Source organism: Artibeus jamaicensis, unplaced genomic scaffold (genome assembly GCF_021234435.1).
Source record: "Artibeus jamaicensis isolate MK-2021 breed Jamaican fruit bat unplaced genomic scaffold, CSHL_Jam_final scaffold_537, whole genome shotgun sequence".
Taxonomy (NCBI): Eukaryota; Metazoa; Chordata; class Mammalia; order Chiroptera; family Phyllostomidae; genus Artibeus; species Artibeus jamaicensis.
Window position 1 is genome coordinate 40957717 of NW_026522047.1, and position 20151 is coordinate 40977867.

Here is a 20151-nt window from a genome sequence, read left to right on the forward strand (position 1 = left end):
CACGCCTCCACCTTCCCTCATTGGACAGAGTCACTGTAATGGGCGGAGGCGGGATCACGTGGCTAAACTCAGCAGAAATATGGGTTGTGGGCCTCAGGCCTTCCTTTGCAGAGCTGCGTCCTTCGGCGCTCGACAGGGTCTGTGAGCCGAACCCGCTCCTACCCAGGCGGACCCCTCGTCCGTCCGCAGCTTAGGGGCACCACCTTGTCCTCCTGGACCGGACTCAGTTTCCTCGTGCCTGTTTTCTTGTCAGGAGCAGGGGCAGGTCCCGACTGAAGGCCTTGTGATCTCCAGGGTCAATGATCGCCATAGCGACGAGGCCAAATTTGTCCCCTTTGTTTAGATGGGACCGTGGGCAAGATAGGCTTTTGCTTGTAACCTTTGACACCGGGAGGCCCTGTCCCTACAAGGGGCTGAGGTCAGCAACCCGTAGCTCCAGGTACTTTATCTCCACTGACAGTGGACACCTATGGACCCAGCTGACTTACAGGCCTAGTCGCAGTACAACCACAGGTGTGCAATGTTGGAATTCTCCGGTGTGCATTCTACACTGCAAAGGAAATTTGGTCCGATCAGGATTTTAGTCCCCGTGAATTTTGAAATGTAAAGGATAGTATTTGGATGATCAGCAGACTTTATTTTTTACATTCTTTCACTACTTCTATGGAGGAAGGGAGAGAAATATCCGTGCAAGAGAGAATCATGAGAATCATTGACTGGCTGCCTTTCCTGCGCACCTGGACCGGCACAACCCAGGTATGTGCCCTGAGGAAATCAAACCCACCACCTTTAAGTTTACAAAAAGGCAATCCAACCAACTGAGCCACACCAGCCAGCGCAAGACTGACAGACTTTAAGTGAACATGATCAGTTGGGAGGATCCGTGGAGGGGATCATCCAGGAGACGGCACAGGGGAGGAGGTCTCACACGTTCTCACACACAATGGCACAGCCAAAACTGCAAAGAGAACTCTGCTTAAAATGAAGCTCTATCTATGGTTGTAACTGCCCTTTAGCTTCCTTTTTCTCCTCTATAAATACCTCTCTAACGTAGCACAGAGTTCAGTGTGGCCTGCATGTGGCCTGCTATGTCTGTGCACTGCATTGCAAATTTTTTTTCCAGAATAAATCGTTTTTGGTGGTGAAACACCTAGTCGATGTTGTTTAAATTTCCTTATTCAGATAGTGTAGTGGTGTTGCTCAGCTTTGTGAATATACAAAAAGCCACTGAGTTGCCCTAGCCATGTGGCTCAGTTGATTAGAGAATACTCCTGTACGCCAAAAAGCTGCGGGCTTGATTCGAGCTCAGGACACATTCCTAGGTTGTGGGTTCCATCCCCAGTTAGGGTTCGTTAGGGGAGCGGGGGAGGGGGGGTGGCAACCGACCAATGTCTCTCTCTCTCTCTCCCTTTCTCTCCCTCTCTCCCCCTCTTCCTTCTTCTTTAAAATTAATAAATATATCCTCAGGTAAGTATTAAAAGAGGAAAAAAGCCACCGAGTTTTATACTTAAAAGTATGAATAAGCCCTGACAACTGGTTCACCAGTTCGATCCCTGGACAGGGCCCATGACTTGGTTGCAGGTTGGGTCCCTGGGCATATACATTAAGCAACTGATCAGTGTTTCTCTCTCACATTGATGTTTCCCTCCCTCCCTTTCTCCCTCCCTTCCCCCCCTCTCTAAAAATAAATAAAATATTTAAAAGTAAATAGTCAAGACAACATAAATAATAATAGCATACAATGAGTAAAAGTCACAAGGTGTATAGCTTCTTAACCCTGCACATCAAGATAACTGAGTAACATGTGTTGAGATGTTTTTCAGCACACAAAGCAAACCGCTTACTGAAACCAAGGGTCTTGATTTAATGTATAATTTTGATTTAATAGATAGCCCCAGCCCTCTCTATTCACTTTCTTCCCAGCATGCCCTATAAGCCTTAGCCCTTGCCCTTACTACTCATTAACCTCCTAAGGCAGCCAGAAACAACGGCCATGCCTTCACTAAACGTCATAAAGTTTGGGTTTCTGTTAAGTCAAAGATAAAGTCATGGCCTAAATTGTGTTTCAGCTCCTGAGCCGAATGACCGCTGGCCAAGTTCCCATTAAACCAGACTGAGGGACACTGATGTTGACCTGAAGATCTAAAATGATGATGTACTGTCCTTGCCTCACTCAGCCAATCAACAAGACCCAGGACCCCAAACCCCTCACTTATTATGACTGGTGATTTGGCGCTATAAAACCCCTTCTCTGTGAAAATTCAAGGACTTAAGGCCTTTGAGCATGAGCTTTGTGTTCTGGGTGGCACCTTTCATAATAAAAACAGCCAGTCTTTCCCCCCTGCAATTCTTGTGGTGTTCAGTGTTTGGCTCTGCTAGTGCCAGGTGGACAAATTAGCTGTTCGGGAACATTCATCCCATTGATGGACATGTCCACTTTTTGGCTATTTTGAATAGTGTTACAAAGCACATTCACATGACCTATTTGAGCATCTGTTTCAATACAGGTGGGAGGGAAACAGCAGAGTCCTCTGTCATTCTTTTTTTTTTCTTTTTATTTTATTTTATTTTTAAATTAATTTTATTTAGTTATTTTTCAAGTACAGTTTTTTGTCTATTTTTCCCATCCCAGCCTCCCCCGCCCCTTGCTCCCCACCTCCCTCCCATTTCCACCCCCCTTAGTTCTCATCCCTGTGTCCTTCCTATTTGTTCCTCCAAATCCCTCCCCCTTTTTCCCCTTAACTTCCCTTCCTTCTCCCCTCTGGTCACTGTCCCCTTGTTCTCTATTTCAGTGTCTTTGTTTTTTTTTTTCTGCTTGCTTGTTTGTTTTGTTGTTTAGCTTCCTGTTAAAGGTGAGATCATATGGTATTTGTCTTTCAGCACCTGGCCTATTTCACTCAGCATAATGCTTTCCAGTTCCATCCATGTTGTTGCAAAAGGTAGCAGCTCCTTCTTTCTCTCTGCAGCATAGAATTCCATTGTGTATATGTACCACAATTTTTTGATCCATTCATTTACTGATGGGCACCTAGGTTGCTTCCAACTCTTGGCTATTGTAAATTGTGCTGCTATGAACATTGTGGTGCATAGGTTCTTTGATATTGATGTTTTAGGATTCTTAGGATATAATCCTAGCAGTGGAATTGCTGGGTCAAAAGGCAGGTCGATTTTTATTTTTCTGAGAAAATTCCATACTGTTTTCCATAATGGTTGTACCAGTCTGCAATCCCACCAACAGTGAACTAAGGACCCCTTTTCCCCACAACCTCTCCAACATTTGTTGTTTGTTGCTTTGTTTATGATAGCCATCCTGACTGGTGTAAAGTGGTATCTCATTGTGGTTTTAATTTGCATCCCTCTGATAGCTAACGATATTGAGCATCTCTTCATGTGTCTCTGGATATTCTGTATGTCCTCCTTGGAGAAGTGTTTGTTCAAGTCCTTAAAAATATGGAACGCTTCACGAATTTGCATGTCATCCTTGTGCAGGAGCCATGCTAATCTTCTCTGTATCGTTCCAATTTTAGTATATGTGCTGCCAAAGCGAGCACCTCTGGCAATTCTATGTTTAACTTTAGGAGGAACCACTGGCTCGTTCCCACAGCACCATTTCACATTCCCACTGGAAGTGGGCAAGGGTTTCTGTTTCTCCACATCTTTTTTACTGTTTTTTTCTAGCCATCTTAATGGGTAGAAGAGCATCACCTTGCGGGTTTAATGTGCCTTTCCCTGCCGATTAGTGGTGAGAATCTTCTCATGTGTTTATTGCCACTTGTATTTCATCTTTGGAGAAATATCTATTCAAGTCCTTTGCCCAGTTTTTTAACTGGGTTGTTTGCACTTTTGTTGAGATGAAAGGGTTATTTAGGTATTCTGAATAATAAAACCTTATCAACTATAGACTTTACTAGTATGTTCAGTCTGGGAGATGTCATTTCACCCTCTTGATGCCATCCTTTGATGCACATTTAAATTTTACTGAAGTCCAATTTCTAAACTTTTCCTTGCATTGCTTGTGCTTTTGCTGTGATATTGAAGAAGTCATTGCCAAATCTCATTTTGTAAACACTTTACTCTGTTTCCTTCATCTGTAGGTTACCCAGGACAACCTGCCGGTGGGGTAGGGATTCTCAGAAGAGCTGCTTTCCTGTCCTGGGACAAGGAAGAAGCTCCTGGTAAGACTCATGACCCAAGAAAACGTTTTAATGTGAAAAGCATGTAGTTTAAGGTAACAAAGTTTCCACTTTGTATTAAACTAGAAAGAAATAATCCTAAGAAGCTGTTAATAACCATTTCTCTATGGTTACCCACATATAGTTTTGAGGTTTTATATACACAATTGTGGCAACTCTGAAAAAAATGTGACCTTTGCCTGGCTGGTGTGGCTCAGTGGATTGAGTGCTGACCTGTGAACCAAAGGGTCACTGGTTCAATTCCCAGTCAGGGCACACGCCAGGGTTGTGGGCCAGATCCCCAGTGGGGGGTGTGAGATGCATCAACCACACATTGATGTTTCTCTCCCTCCCTTTCTCTAAAAATAAATACAATGTTTTTTTTAAACGTGACCTTTTTTTCCCTTTATAAACTCACACCTATTTCTCATGACACTGGCTAGGCTATCTAGTCTACCAATGAGGGAATTTAAGTACTGAGTATTCCTATTTGTATACAATTTTGTTGAACAAGTGAACTTTAGCCACCTACATATGTGTCCTTTCACAAACATTACCTTTAACGATGCCCTTCAACAAGTTGTGAGTTCTCATCTATTCCTTGACTCCTAATAAATTTGTCATGGATGAATGTTGAATAGTGTAAAACACATTTTCTGTGTTCACTGAAATAATTTGAGATAGTTTATTTTTCAATGTGGTATGGTGATGAGTTATCTAAATTGGTAATATCAATCTTAGATATAAAATAATTGACACAATTACAAGAGAAAGTTAATCATCTAGAATGTGACATTTTTACATATCTCCTTAGTTGATGAAACATAAAATATGATGGTTTATATAAAACATTTTATGTTTTAATATAATCTAATATTGTTAGCATGCAGCTGATTTGAAAACCTAGGTAATAATAGTTTCATAAGAAACAATGTTGAAAACTATATTTGACAAAAATGCACGTTGTTTTGAATCACATATAAAAAAATGAAAAAATTGGTAGCCATAAATAACTATGGAAAGTAATTAGACAAACTGGGCTTATCATTTAGAGAAAATTCAGCTGTAAAAGAAAACACAAAAACTACCAAATATGTTCACAAATATTTATTTCAACCCTGGAAGTCTCCAGAAAAAGGGACGCAGTCTCTCAACAGCGTAAGGAAGGCAAGTGTCTAGCATCTGCACCTACGGTGTTAACAGTGTCAGGTGGAGGCAGGAAACAGGCTTTCTGTTAGAAGAACAAGATACTTCCTGCAGAAATCATATTAGCAAAAATAAAGAAGGGGGTTTGAAAATGAGAAAAGATCACTGAGAGTGGTCATTTGAGAAAGAAGCCTGACAAAAAACCAAAGAGCTATGGGAAAATGCAAGGATCTGTGTGAACCTCACACCCCCACATATCTGTGATGGGAAGTTTGTGCACAGGATCTGTTGCTTCAGGGGGAAGTAACACCAAACGTGTGTTTGGTTGCAACAGTTCCAGCTGGGCAGAGCCAGAAATGAGAAGAATGCACTGTAAGTCAGGCCCACTGGGTTCCCACATCTCTGTCTGCTGACAGTACAGAACATCTGAGGGTCATGGCTTCTTCACATCTGCCTTCCAAACCCCACACATCTTCCTCTTCCCAGGAACTTGAGCTCAGAGCCATAAGCCAAAGGACAATGAAACAGTTTCCCACGTCCCCCATGCTGACAACACGATTCAGTAGAATGACTGGAACACAGCTTTCACCTTTACATCACAAGGTCTCTCTTTGTAAACTCAATGCTTCACGTTGGATTTCCAACCAAGATCAAGGGCAGTGAGCAGAGGCCAAAGTATGAGCATAATCAGATGAGACTGTCTTCTTCCAAAATTTTTCAACAAGTACTAATTTCTGTGCAAAACACATGTGTGGCATCCACCAACAACAAATGTGGAAGATGCATCTTTCAGTAAATCAGACTAAAGGGCAGGGCGGGGGGGGGGGGGGGGGCTGGATATCAGGTCAAAAAACTCCCGTGTCTGTAGCACTGGACCAGAAAAGAAATTTTAACAATACAAGTGATCACATGCTAGGAACATAATGGAAAGTAGGGAATCTACATTTTTTTAATTAATTTTATTTAGTTATTTTTCAAGTACAGTTTTTTGTCTATTTCTCCCACCCCAGCCTCCCCCGCCCCTTGCTCCTCACCTCCCTCCCATTTCCACCCCCCTTAGTTCTCGTCCCTGTGTCCTTCCTATTTGTTCCTCCAAATCCCTCCCCCTTTTTCCCCTTAACTTCCCTTCCTTCTCCCCTCTGGTCACTGTCCCCTTGTTCTCTATTTCAGTGTCTTTGTGGTTTTTTTTTTCTGCTTGCTTGTTTGTTTTGTTGTTTAGCTTCCTTTTAAAGGTGAGATCATATGGTATTTGTCTTTCAGCACCTGGCCTATTTCACTCAGCATAATGCTTCTAAAATTTTTTTATCTGAAATTGTATTAAGTTGCACAGAAAACAAACAAACCAAAAAACAACCCATGATCACCCCAGGTCCAAAAGAAATTATAATAAAAATGAGACAGGCAAGACTGCATTTGAACATCAAGAAGACAAAAATTATAACTACAGAAGAAATAACTTTAACATAGACAGTGAACACAGAGAAATTGTTAAAGATTTTGCTTACCTTTGCTTCAATCATCAATTCAAATAAAGGCTGCAGCAAAGAAATCTAGAGAAGGCTGAGACTCAGCAATGGGCAGCAGAAGGGCAGCAATGGAAGAATTAGGAAAGATCCCCGAGAGCAAAGCTGGGTCAGTACAGACCAACACCAAGCTGCCCACAACCTAGTATTCCCAATGACTACATGTGAATGCAAAAGCTGGAGAGTGAAGAAGGCTGATGGGGAAAAAAATCAACTCCCCTGAAATAAAGTGTTGGGGGAGACCTCTAGTTACTCTGAATCATCACTAACAGAAACAAGCAGGTCCCAGAGCAAATGAAGCCTGAAACATCGCTGGAGGCAAAAATGACAAAACTGAAGCTCTCTTACTTCGGGCACATCATGAGAAGGCAGGGTTCCTTGGAAAGCACAGTAATGCTAGGAAAACACAATAATGCAGCAGGAAAACAGAGGACCAAATGTGAAATGAATTGACTCCATAAAAGAAGGCGCAGACATGAGTCTACAGCGCTGAGCAGGGCTGTCAAAGATGGGTCGCCGTGGGCTCATTCATGCGATCACCAGAGTTAAAGCCAACTCAACGGCATGTCACACACACACTTACAAAGTGAAAATCATCTCTACAAATACAATAAATAAAAGATTTCTGTCCTGCCCTGGGTTTGCATGTACAAAATAAGTGATGGGCTACTTCTAAAGGCTTCTCCACATTCCTTCCATTCATCAGGTTCCTCTCCAGTGTGTTTGCTCGCATTTACAAGGTTTTAAGGAAGAACGAAGGCTTTCCACAGTCCTCGAGTTCGGGTTTTCACCCCACTGTGCATCCTCACGTGAGCTTGCAGGTTGGTGGGGTGCCAGAAGGCTCTGCCACACTGCTGGCACTCATAGGGTTTCTCTTCATAGTGCATCTTCGCGTGTTTCTGTAAGGATGGGGACCAGCGGAAGACTTTTCCACACCGGATACACTCATATTTCTCCCCGGTGTGTGTTCTCACGTGGCCTCGGAGGGAGGAGTGACGACTGAAGGCTTTCCCACAGGGCTCACATTCAAAGGGTCTTTCCCCACTGTGTGTTCTCGCATGTTCTTGAAGGGAGGAGCAGCACCTGTAAGCTTTCCCACAACCTTTACATTTATACGCTTTCACTCCACTATGCATTCTCACGTGTCTTTGGAAATATTGAGAATGCCTAAAAGCTTTCCCACATGCTTGGCATTCGTAGGGTTTCTCTTCATTGTGTGTTCTCGCATGTTCTCGAAGGGAAGAGGAACAACTGTAGGCTTTCCCACATTCCAGACATTCACAGGGTTTCACTCCACTATGCATTTTCACATGTCTCTGAAGTATTTGGGACCAGCAAAGGCTTTCCCACACTTCTTACACTCGTGCGGTTTCTCCCCAGTGTGCGTGCTCACGTGTTCCTGCAGGTAGGAGTAACAGCTGAAAGCTTTTCCACAACACTCACAGTCACAGGGCCCCTCTCCAGTGTGCGTTCTCACGTGTCATGTAAGGTAGGAACAATACATAAAGGCTTTCCCACATACTTTACAAGCGTGAGTTTTCTGTCCACAGTGACCCCTCACGTGTCCCCAAAAGGAGGAAAGGCGAGTGAAGGCTTTTCCACATTTCTGACACTTGATGGAGTTTGTACTACTGAGGCTCTTCACGTGTCTCTCAGACGCTCTCCCAGTGTCCCAACGGTGACAGGGTTTGTCCACACGCTCTGGTTCCACGTGAGGGCCTGCACACAAGACATACATGTAGGCTTGTCCACATTCCTCACAGGGATGAGGTTCATGTCCAGTGGGAGACCTCGGCTGACTCAAGCAGGCTCTTCCACACTTCACACATTCATGGGGCTTAACTCCGGGCAGGTGTCCCTCCTCCACAGGAAGATCTGTGACGGGGTTCAGGGTGTCTCCGCATGGATGAGCTTCACCCCTTTCACAGGGAGCTCCAACACGTGATTTCTGTTTAAAAGAGGAAGTGCACTATTAGATTATAGATGATATCTTTTTTAAAAATATTTTATTCATTTATCTTTAGAGGGGAAGGGAAGGAGAGAGGGAGAGAAATATCAGTGTATGGTTGCCTCTTGTGTGTCCCCTTCTGGGAACTGGCCTGCAACCCAGGCATGTGCCCTGACTGGGAATGGAACCCAATCCTTTGGTTCCCAGGCCCGTGCTCAATCCACTGAGCTACACCAGCCAGGGTAGATTATAGATGATATCTTGATTAATGATTCATTCATGGTTGGTCATGACTATACATACTGACTACGCATTTGCCATTTTCAACAAGTGGCTGTTTTTGGCACTGTTGCACCGTTGCAATGTAGAATAATCTTACCTCTCTGGCTGAGCTCAAATAAGGCCATAACTCTCCTTGTTTCTGACAAGTGGGGTTTCCAGATCGTTGTTTCCAACCGAATTCTGCACAGACACCCAGCATCTCCAACACGTTTATGAAAATGTTGTCAGGTGGTCATTATCTGAGTGCACGATTGTTCAGCTACAGCTATGCTCCTTCTTTAACTTCAAGTTAGTCTAACGCTCTGCGGAGCCCCCTCCTCCCGTGGGAGTGCTGCTCACCTCAAACGCCTCCCCTGGGTTTGGGGCTGGTCTCCAATGTTGTGAAATGTCCAGTGTTCTCCAGAAAGAGAGCAGGAATCGTTTCCTGTGAATCTGACTATGTTGTCTTCGCTGGATATTTCAGTCTCCAGAATATTCCACCAAGAACATGATCTACTGGTTTTGTGCATGGAACATTCTGCAATAATAGGTAGCATAAAATTTCTAGGGATCAAAATGATGTGTTAGAGGAAGTAAATAGTTCATGTGTGGATTTTTTTCATATATGATTCTAAAATATAAACAAATTTTATAAGAAGGTGTGGACATGTGAACACAGAAAAACTCCAAGGACCTTGGCTATCTGAAACTTTGGCAATAATAGCAAAAAAAAAGTCAAAATGGAAGTCTTTTCACTAAGAAATACCTGAGAGATGAAGACTGATACTGAGGTAAATATTATCAGAAGAGCAAAGCAGGAAGGCCCTGGGCAAGATGCGTGTGCCCGAGGGCCCCCTGCAGCAGAGGAGATACAGAGTCTTCCCATGTGAGTGCAACGGATGGAAAGTGCAGCAGGGAGGCCAGAAACCGACAACCGTCACCGTCCCAAACAGACTGTTGCTTCTGCGGGCCGCGCCTGATTGTCATGCCCTTATTCAGAGCCTATTCCTCCCGAGGGCGGTGGTTTTCCTGCTGTTTGCAGAAACAGAGGCCTGGATGAAGCCTTTCTCCACGGTCCCCAGCTGCCACTGGGAGATCGGATGGCGTGTGGCCACTGCCTTGCTCCTGGACTAAAGCTCATCATGGGGGAGGATGGAGAACAACGAACATTCTGTGAAAAGGGCTGACTCTACGGCCTTAAAGGCCGCTGACGTTGGGTAAGTGTAGATTTAATCACAGCAAGATGACCATGTCAAATGTGTACTACCCACAGTGCAGCTGTCTCAAGGGTGAAAAGCACAAAGCTGCTCTCACTTCCCCAAAGTGAACTGGACACTGTGCTCACACTTACAGAAACAGGGACCCTCAGACGTTTCATGAACAGTAATAAACAGATTGATATATATGAATCTTTGTTTTCATGGAAAAGCTATTTGATTCTCAGTAGGTTCCATGGAGGCTTGGACTGTGTCCCCCAAAGGAAGGGACAACTGTAAAAGTATTTCTTCCCTAGAATCTAAGTGAAGGGGTGAAGCCGTCCTTACCCACGGAGGCCAGGCTCCTGCAGGTCTCCAGCATCACATCTCTGTAGAGCTTCCTCTCAGAATGATCCAGCAAAGCCCACTCTTCGGGGCTGGAGTTCGCAGCCACATCCGCAAAGACCACCACGTCCTGAAATTCCCCACATACCCTCTTTCAACAACCTCTTCTCATGTGGGAAATGGGGAGGGCCTTCAGTCAGGAAACTGGGCTCAATTCCTAGGACTCCTGAGCACATCTTCTCATGGGAAATAGCAATAAGCAGGCAGACCAAATGTAGCACACTCAGTGATGGCAAGTGCTTGGAACCTGGAAGCAAAGTGCAACAACAGTGGAGACAGACTTATCCGCAGATAATTATAAGGATGATTTTTACTGAGGTAAAGCAGCTACTGAGTAAGACAAAGATTAAAGAATTAAATCGTCATTCAGATAACATGGAAATGGATACTTGGCTGCCCAAAAGTTATTTCTCCATCAGCTAGAAGGCCTGCAACCAGACCGTCAGGGTGTCGTGAGCCCTGAAGTTTCCAGGGCAGCGTGACGTGAACAGCTCTCGCCTTGGAAGGCAACAGCACTGGGGAGCCTGGTCTAGCCCCGCATGTCTGACAGCGGCAGACACAACCCTCCCGGGAGCAGGTGAGCACTGCAGGCGCGGGCGCAGCCACGAGCCTGGGCCCAGCACGTCTGCCAGATGGGAGGAATGGCTGGTTCCCGAAGAATCGGTCAAGCCAGGAGGGCCCCTCAAATGACCAACCAAGACCAAGTACTGAGAATTTGAGAAAAATGGCAATTTTAATTTAAAAAATACATATTTTCTTTTTCTTTTTTTAAAGATTTTATTTACTTTTATAGAGATAGGAAGGGAAGGAGAAAGAAAAGGAGAGAAACATCAACGGGCAGTTGCCTCTTGAACACCCCCTCCTGGGGACCTGGCCTGAAACCCAGGACTGTGCCCTACCTGGGAATCAAACTGGCAACCCTTTGGTTCGCAGCCTGGCACTCAATCCACTGAGCCATACCAGCCAGGGCTAAGAAAGTATTTTTTAAAAGGAACAAAATTACAGATGTTTCACAGATGAAGCAGATTGTGGAGATTTACAAACCACTTGTGGGAAGAGATTTTTTTAGATTACATGTAATGGGATAAATGTATAGACATCAGTAAATGGAGCTGAGATGATGCAAGTGAACAGAACATCTGTGCATGTCCATGGTCACTAAAGAAACAAAATTGGACCCTGGCCCAGTAGCTCAGTCGGTTAGAGCGTCATCCCAACACGCCAAGGTTGTGGGTTAGATCCCAGGTCAGGGCACGTACAAGAATTAACCAATGAACACATAAATAAGCGGAACAAGAAATCAACTCTCTCAAATCAATAAATAAAAATTGGAAAAAAAAAGCTCTGGCTGGTGTAGCTCAGTGGATTGAGCGCAGGCCTGTGAACCAAAGGGTCGGGTCTGATTCCCAGTCAGGGCACATGCCTGGGTTGCAGGCCAGTTCCCAGCAGGGGACCCATGAGAGGCAACCATACATTGATATTTCCCTCCTTCTCTCCTTCCCTTCCCCTCTAAAGTTAAATAAATAAATTTTTAAAACATTGGAATAAAAGAAAGGAGCCTTAGCCAGTGTAGCTCAGTTTGTTGGGAGCCATCCCACAAAGCAAAAGGTGGCTGGTTTGATTCCCAGGCAGGGCACGTGCTGGGGTTGCCAGGCCCAGCCCCAGGTTGGGGCATGTGCGAGAGGCAACCAATCAATGTTTCTCTCACACATCCATGTTTCTCTCCTTCTTTTTCTCCCACTCTTCCCCCCTCTTTAAGAATAAATAAACAAAATATTTAAAGGAAAAAAAGAAAATTGGTCTATTCAAATATGTCCCACACATTAAATGCAATCTTCAAACACTTCCTAGGCCAGGTATCACATATTCAAAAATCAGTGATTTCTAATTGTAGAAAGAAATTGTACAGTATTACCAAGACCAAAAAAGGACCATCAAGAAATATTCAAAGGACAGTGAGCAGGGGCCCTGGGATGACGCTGCAGCACTTCCTGGACCCAGCACTTCCCCTCTGGCTCAGGCCCCGCCCCGCCCATCCCTCCCCTTGTCCTGGGGGCTGCAGTGCCATCCTCTGGCGCCTGTAGAGTGGGACTCTGGGACACAGGAAGACAGTAGTCCTGGGGAGAGCTGCACCTCAGCAATAACAGGAACGGGAGCAGTGTCCCAGCCTGTTTCTACTTATAATGGTGACATGGGAAAAATCCTGCTGCATCAGCTCCACGAATGGTCACTGTGAGAGCCCACGTGGTTCACAGACCCAACAAGACACTCATAGCACCAGACACCCAAAGTACTGGAGGGAAAAAACTCTCAGTCTGAGGATTATATTGAGAGAAGAAAAGAAGTCAAAAGCATCTTAAAAAAAAATTCAGGCCCTGGCTGGTGTAGCTCAGTGGATTGAGCGCGGGCTGTGAACCAAAGGGTCGAGGTTCAATTCCCAGTCAGGGCATATGCCTGGGTTGCAGGCCAGGTCCCCAGTGGGAGCCATGTGAGAGGCAACTCCTGTTGTTGTTTCTCTCCCTCTCTTTCTCCTTCCCTTCCCCTCTAAATAAATAAATAAATAAAATAAGAAAAACTCAGACTGTATATGAAATTGGTCGTCAGCCAGAAATATCCCCCCAGGGAGTTCCTCTCCAAGCTCCCTGAAGCACACAAGTATCCATGAAGAAGGGGGCGTCGTCTTCTCCAGGGAGTTTCCTCAAGTCTTCTTTCTGCCTCTGCTGCTTTGTCATCTGCTGGGGACTGGGACTGGATGGTGTCTGACAACCTCATCAACACCTTTGGATGAAGAATTGGAATTGGCTTTTTCGTGGAGCAGGATTTATACTAGAGCTCACAACACAGCTAACTGCTTGGGATGACGAACAGATTGAAGCTGCAAAGAGTAACAAGAACCAGGACTGTGGTCGCCATGAGGCCACACCCTGAGCAGTGTTAACAGTGGAGAAAATGAAAATCTCATACACTGAAATAATGGGACAGCACTCTTAAGCGGTGGTGCAATCTGGGGTCACGTGGCAGCAGGGTCCTCCCCAGGAAACAAAGGGGAAGAGCAGCCCGCAGTGAGCTGGCTCAGATCCGCAGCCTGCTTCCCGCAGTGCACAAGGGAACCCCAGGCAGAAGGTCCAGGCCCTCCCGAGCTGAGGGGGTGGGTGCTGGGCTCTCCCAGCTGACAGGTAGCCCAGGGCGGTCCCCTCCCCTGGAAACCAGACTCTGGATCACCACACACTCTGCTCTCTCTCCTCCATGTGGGAACTCCCCTCCTCCAGGCCCTCAATTCTCACCGAGGAGGAAATGCTCAGCTGGAATCAGTTTAAGTTCTGGCCGAAATGAACGCCCAAAGTCACCAATTTCCATCCAGCAGTGAAATCCAAAGGTTCACTCCCTAAGTCTGACTGACCTTCCCAGACTTACTTGGTTTGCACAAATCCCAGCTAACTGCACCAGCTCTGTGCAGGATGCCAAAACGAAGCTTCAGGAAGCAACCCCGGGCAGCCACAAGCCGTCCCAGCCCATCTGCAGGCGGGTCTTCCTCTCTCCGGCTCTGTGGCTTCTCTAAGAACCCAACACGTTCTGGGTGGTTCTGGAGCCTGCAGGCCACCTGCAGGGGAAAGCGCCCAGCAAGACCCCACTGCACCTTCCTTCACCTCCTACACAGGCCCAACTTTGGGTGCAGCTTGTTCCTAAACAGGTGTGATGCATCTCTTCAAGCACCGAGGGTCATTTAGATGAGACAAAGGCCCTGCCTGTCCCAGTGTGTAAATGAGATCCCACGGAATCCCTGCTTCCACCCAGGTTCAAGGAAAGAGTCGGGGAAAAAAATTCTGGGGCACGTCTATGGTTTTTAATAACTGGAAACTACTTATATCTTTCAGAAAACAGACATTAGTTTACTAACATCGTCATTATCATCATCATCACCACTATAACAGCAGATTGTAAATGAACTCATCAGAATTGAATGCATCCCAGTTTCACAGGTCACATTTCACAGGATTTACATTAATCTTTTACAACCAGCTATTAACATCAAGTAGGACAGGATCACAGTATCACACTTAGTACCCTGAATCAAGGAGTCACTATGATTTTTATGAATATGTTAATCCAAATCTACACCCACCTCTCATGAAGGTGTGGAACTTCATGCATTCCCTCCCCCCCACCCCCAGCAATTCCACCGGTAGAGAGGACATTTTCTGTATCTGACACTTACCCAGTGGCTTCTCTGGTTCAGGAGTCTGCAGGACAGAACAAACAGATCTGAGACACTAATTCACTACCATGGAGAAAAAAAGGCAAAAGGAATTCAGTCATTTTACATCTGTTGACATCTGAGGCTGGAATAAGGGAAAGAAAGCTCTTAGTGCTGAGCTGGACACAGGTTGCTCATAGGTATCAGGTGACAATGTGGAATCTTCCCTGAGTCCTGTGCTCCTGGAAGCCTCCAAGGAAGATAGAAAGATCTCCTTCATCGGCTTGTGCTGGAAAAGGGCACGCTGATGAATGCCCTCCCCTCGTTTATCCAAGGCCAATACAGATGCTCCCCAATCCCCATCATGCTTATGGTCATTGATTGGGCTGAGCTGCTGATCTCCACTGACCAAGCCGAGGAAATGCTTGTTGGCCAGGTCCCGTTCAGCTACTGTTTTCCCCTAGACCCCTAAACTTTGCCCCCCACCCTCAGCCTGAGCCCTCAGACAACCTTTCTGAGGAAGGGCTGGCCTGGGAACTTGCCATCCCAACTGAGTCCCTCCTACTTTTATTGACTCCTGTCTCCAAAAGCAAAACTCAGAAAGCCCAGCTCTTGAGACACTTGCAGATGGTAAGGTCAGCGCTTTCTCCCTACAGCACAGTCCCTGCCCCCAGTGTACAGTCCCTTCTCCCTGCCCCTTGCAGTAATAATCATTTTGAATGAAAGTCTCCCCTTACTAAGTTTGGATTTTTTATTTGCCATAGCCTGGACCAACTGATCACAATTGCCCATTTCTTACCCAAACTTCAGTCAGTCTTCTGTCCTCTGCACAGGTCCAGGACACTGTCCCACACTAGGTCTGAGCAAACACTGAGACTGCAGAACAAGGTTCTGCTGTCCTGAGCAGAGGACGTGCTCAGCACACTGGGAATGCTTCCTGTCACACCACCTTCCTGTTCCCATTCCTTCCATTGAAAAAAGCCCTCTGAGATGTAAGCCCCATTCCTGTTGCAACAGTCTAGGAAGTTAAAAATAAAACATCCCCCCATGAGGTCATTTATGCTAAGCCACACTCACCAAACTTAGTTTCAGCCTATCCCTTGAATGGAATCTTAAACCTGCCAATCAGGAATTACTGGTCAGCACTAGTGAGGTCATCTGCCCGAGAGATCTCACCTTCCCTTAAAGGAAAGTGACCTTGCCACAATCAGCTAGTATAACTTCCTAGTTCCCTCTCTAACTGTAAAAATCTACAGCTTCTAGGAACTCCTTTCTAGCTGCTACATAGGATGCCCTTCATTTATGAATCGTTAAATAAAGCCAATTAGATCTTTACTCAGTTCGATTTTGTTTTAACAGAAATAATGTCTCTCCTTAATCAAAACTCGGTTTGACTTTATCTGGTCTAGGGAGGTTCCCCGGACCTAGCCGCCCTCCAACCTGACCACCAGCGCCCATGGTTGTCAAGTCCCTCGGACCTCACCCAGCCAAAGGACTAGGATCTGGGCTTGGGGCGGGTGTGAAGGTGAGGGGCGGGGGGAGGGAAAACCCAAAACACCTGGCACGGCCGAGGGCGGACACCCGGGCCTCCTCAATGGGGACAGGACAGGACACGATGCTGGTACCCCACCCCCTGGCAGAGGGCAGACACTCCAGTCCGGACTCAAGGGGCACGCCCCCACGGGTTGGCAGGGACAGAACGCCAGGACCCCACTCCTCGGCACAGGAAGAAGACTCTGATCCGGACCCTGGAGGTTAGTGGTGGTGCGAGGGAACCCAGGCCTGCAGCTGCTTCCAACTAGTTACGCGGGTTCGAACCAGCCCCTCCCGGTTTCGGCTTCAGCCCCAGCCCCACGCGCTCACCATCTCCCAGTGGTTTAACAATACACATCCCGGGTATCCCCTGCAGCCCTATACTCTGGTATCGCTGAGCGATTTACATACTACCTGTGTGCCTGCCCCGGGTCCTGACTGGACAATTGTCGAAGCCCCCTCACCCTGATTGGACAGTTCTCTGAAACCCGCCCCGCACCTTTATTGGACAAGGCTTCCAAGCATTCTCCTTCTCTATGACACTGATTGGATAGTCCAATCACTGCTTCTAGTTACGCGGCTTCCATAGCGTTCTCTGTTAGAATCAGAAACCCCTGACTCAGTCTCTCTCTGCGGAGCGCCCCTTATCTGGAACCTGGACAGGACAGAAGGGCTTGGTGACTTGCGAGGTCAGGGGTCGTCGGGTGACAAAGTCACCATTGGTCTATGCCCCACTTTCAAGAACAAAAACACTAACTGTGACGTCACCTCCTGTGGGGCAGAGGCGGCTCATGTTTGACGTTTGACCTTTGACACTGGAGTCCTTGAATCCGCCCCCAATTAAAGTCTATGGTTGAGATCAGCAACCCAGAACCCACGGTCCTTTGTCCCCGTGGAAAGTGGAACTCTGTGGCCCTTTGGTTCACAGCCTATGCTCAATCCACTGAGCTACATCATCCAGGGCAAAATTTTTTTTTTCAGAAAAGTGATTCCACTTTGGCTCCCTGATACACTGCTGGTGGGAACAGAAGATGACGTGGTGATTTTGGGAAACAGCCCAGGAGCTTCTGAAAAAGTTAAACAGACAATGCCAGGTCCCCAGTAGGGGGTGGGTGAGAAGCAACCAGACATTGATGTTTCTCTCCCTCTGTCTACCTCCTTCCCCGTATATCTAAAAATAAATATATAAAATCTTTTTAAAAAATTCTTGCATATAATACCCCTCCTAACGATTCATCTTGTAGGCATTTAACCTAGTGAAATGAAAGCAAATCCCAACACACAGAGCTGTACACAGATGTTCGTTACGACTTCATTCACGATCATCCCAAACTAGGCACGACTCAAATGTCCATCGGAAGGAATGAAATGGAATACTAGTCGGCAATAAAATGGAGCGAAGTACTGACACACGCAAAAACATAGATGAATCTCAAAAAAATGATGAAAGCAACCAGACACAAAAGACCATATATTTTGTGAGTCCATTCATACAATGTTTCCAGAAAAGGCACAGAGACAGAAAGCTAGAGATGGGAGGAAAGGATTAATTCAAAACAGACAATAAGGATATTTCTGAGAAGGTGTAAATTTTCTAAAATCAGATTCTGGTGATGGTTGTACAATTGGACAAATGTACTTAAAATCATCAAACAGTATGCTTAAAATGGATGACCTCATTGTTATGTAATTATACTTGAATAAATCTGTAATAAAAAGTTCCACCAGAAGAGGGTGCCAGAGACCGCATGTTCAACTCAGAATCAGCCAAAAGTGGTGATTTTCAACCTTTGTCATTCCATGGCACCTAGAAGCTAATTATTAAAATTTGGCAGCACACCAAAAATATATTTTTTGGTGATCTGATGAAAAATAGATATAAGTTTTTAATTCATTCACATCAGATGGCTATTGTTATGTTGGCTGTTGTCATTTTTTTTTTTAAATTTGATCATCTAAACGAAAAGAGTTCAGTGCCCCTGACTAAATAATCAGGTATTGCATGTTTTAAAAATTCTTTCAGGCCCTGGCTGGTGTAACTCAGTGGATTGAGTGTGGGCCTGGGAACCAGAAGGTCACCAGTTCAATTCCTAGCCAGGGCACATGCCTGGGTTGCAGGCCAGGTCCCCAGTAGGGGGTGGGTGAGAAGCAACCACACATTGATGTTTCTCTCCCTCTGTCTACCTCCTTCCCCATATATCTAAAAATAAATATATAAGATCTTTTTTAAAAATTCTTGCAGCCCACCAGTGCGCCATGGTACACCATTTCAAAAGTGCGGGCCTAGGGAATTATGTTTAATTTGCACAGACTACCTTCTATCCTCCCCCTCATGGAGGGAATGAACTGGACCCTCAAGAAGGTGTTCTGCAGCCTTTCCTGCAGCCTCTCTATGGCCCATGGGGTCTCGTTGGTATAGAGCCACTGCCTTTGTTCACAGGCGTCATTGGGAATGGCACACTGAAAAACTGCTGGAAAGCCTTCAACAGCCTAAAACAGCCTCAACTTGACAATCAAAAGACAACCTCAGCACACCCACCCTGTCCAGCCTTAATGGGGGACAGTGTCAGAAGCATGCAGGGGTGCCTGAAAGGCACGAAGTCACCTTGGATCCCCAGCTGAGACACAGGCATTTGAGGAAAATAAGCACCTACATGCGAAATGCACATGTATGGACACAGGTGTCTTCCGTTCAGCCACCCTTCCAGCAATGTACAAACATGACAAGCAAAGAAAAATTAAATAAAAAAAAAACCCACAGGGTGGTGAGTAGGATTAGGGAGCACATGAGAAAGTGATGGAGCCTTCCGGATAAGAGATTTTTCAATTGGATGGCAGAAGTTGTTTTCTATGAAAAGGGGAAAAGAAAAGCTAGAACTTGGATTATTGCTCATCGGTGACCCAACGTTGAACCAGTAGAGCCACCTCCAGATTCCTGCCCATCAGAACCTTTGAGATGATAAATGTTTATTGTTTCATGTCACCAAGTTTGAGGGCAATTTGATCTGTGGATCTGGCTGGATTTCTTCAGAAGTGAGAACTGAGTCCAAAGATAAGTGGATCCAAAATCCACTTCTGGAATGGATGTGCCTTCCCGCAAGCTCAGGTCCATGTGGTAGTCCAACCTAATGCCACTACGTGGGCAGTTCAATAGCAGAAACCTAATTTAGGAATGTGCATTATGGTGTAAGGGTTATTAGGCTAAATCCCAGAGCAAGATGGCCTGGGTTCAGATTTTACCTTAGACATTTAGTAACAGTGTGACCTTGGGCAGGTTAGGTAACCTCTCTGGGCCTCAGTAGACTCCTCTGCAAAATGGGGATTATCAGGCTTCATGGGAGATTGAGTAGGTTGCTATAGTTACTTCATTTCTCTCTTGAGCCTTGTAGAGGGCAGAATTTTGTCTCCCCAAAAAAATATATTCAAGTCCTAACCCATTATCTTCCTTCGTTCCCCTCATCTATCCCCCCACACCCTGGGAATGTGACCTCATTCGGAAATGGGTTTTTGCAGATGTTAAGATGAGGTCATACTGAAATAGGCTGGGCCCTAATCGAATTACTGATGTCCTTATAAGAAGAGGGAAATTTGGACACAGACATGTAGAGGAGATGGCCACGTGAAGATGGACGTAACAATTAAAATGATGTGTCTCCAAGCCAAGGAAGGCCAAGGACTGCCCGCCACCCCCAGAAGCTGGAAGAGGCAGGAAGGCCCCTCCTTGCAGCCTTCAGAGGAAGCTTGGCTCTGCCAATGCCTTGATTTTGGACTT

The 20151-nt window shown here is 45.7% G+C and overlaps 1 long non-coding RNA gene, 1 other non-coding gene and 1 pseudogene across 2 annotated transcripts; all 3 read right to left on the minus strand.

Annotated features, from left to right (window-relative positions):
• Positions 1–3444: 3444 nt before the first annotated feature.
• LOC128626405 (U6 spliceosomal RNA) lies at positions 3445–3551 on the minus strand. Its single transcript, XR_008390349.1, has one exon. It is a non-coding gene; the product is annotated as a U6 spliceosomal RNA (small nuclear RNA).
• Positions 3552–6385: 2834 nt separating this feature from the next.
• Positions 6386–9530, minus strand: LOC119063714 (zinc finger protein 77-like; annotated as a pseudogene).
• A 3703-nt stretch (positions 9531–13233) lies between these two features.
• Positions 13234–16376, minus strand: LOC119063804 (uncharacterized). Its single transcript, XR_008390309.1, has 4 exons — positions 15646–16376; positions 14868–14930; positions 14066–14252; positions 13234–13429 (listed from the first exon to the last, which is right to left on the minus strand). It is a non-coding gene; the product is annotated as an uncharacterized LOC119063804 (long non-coding RNA).
• Between the last annotated feature and the right edge of the window lie 3775 nt (positions 16377–20151).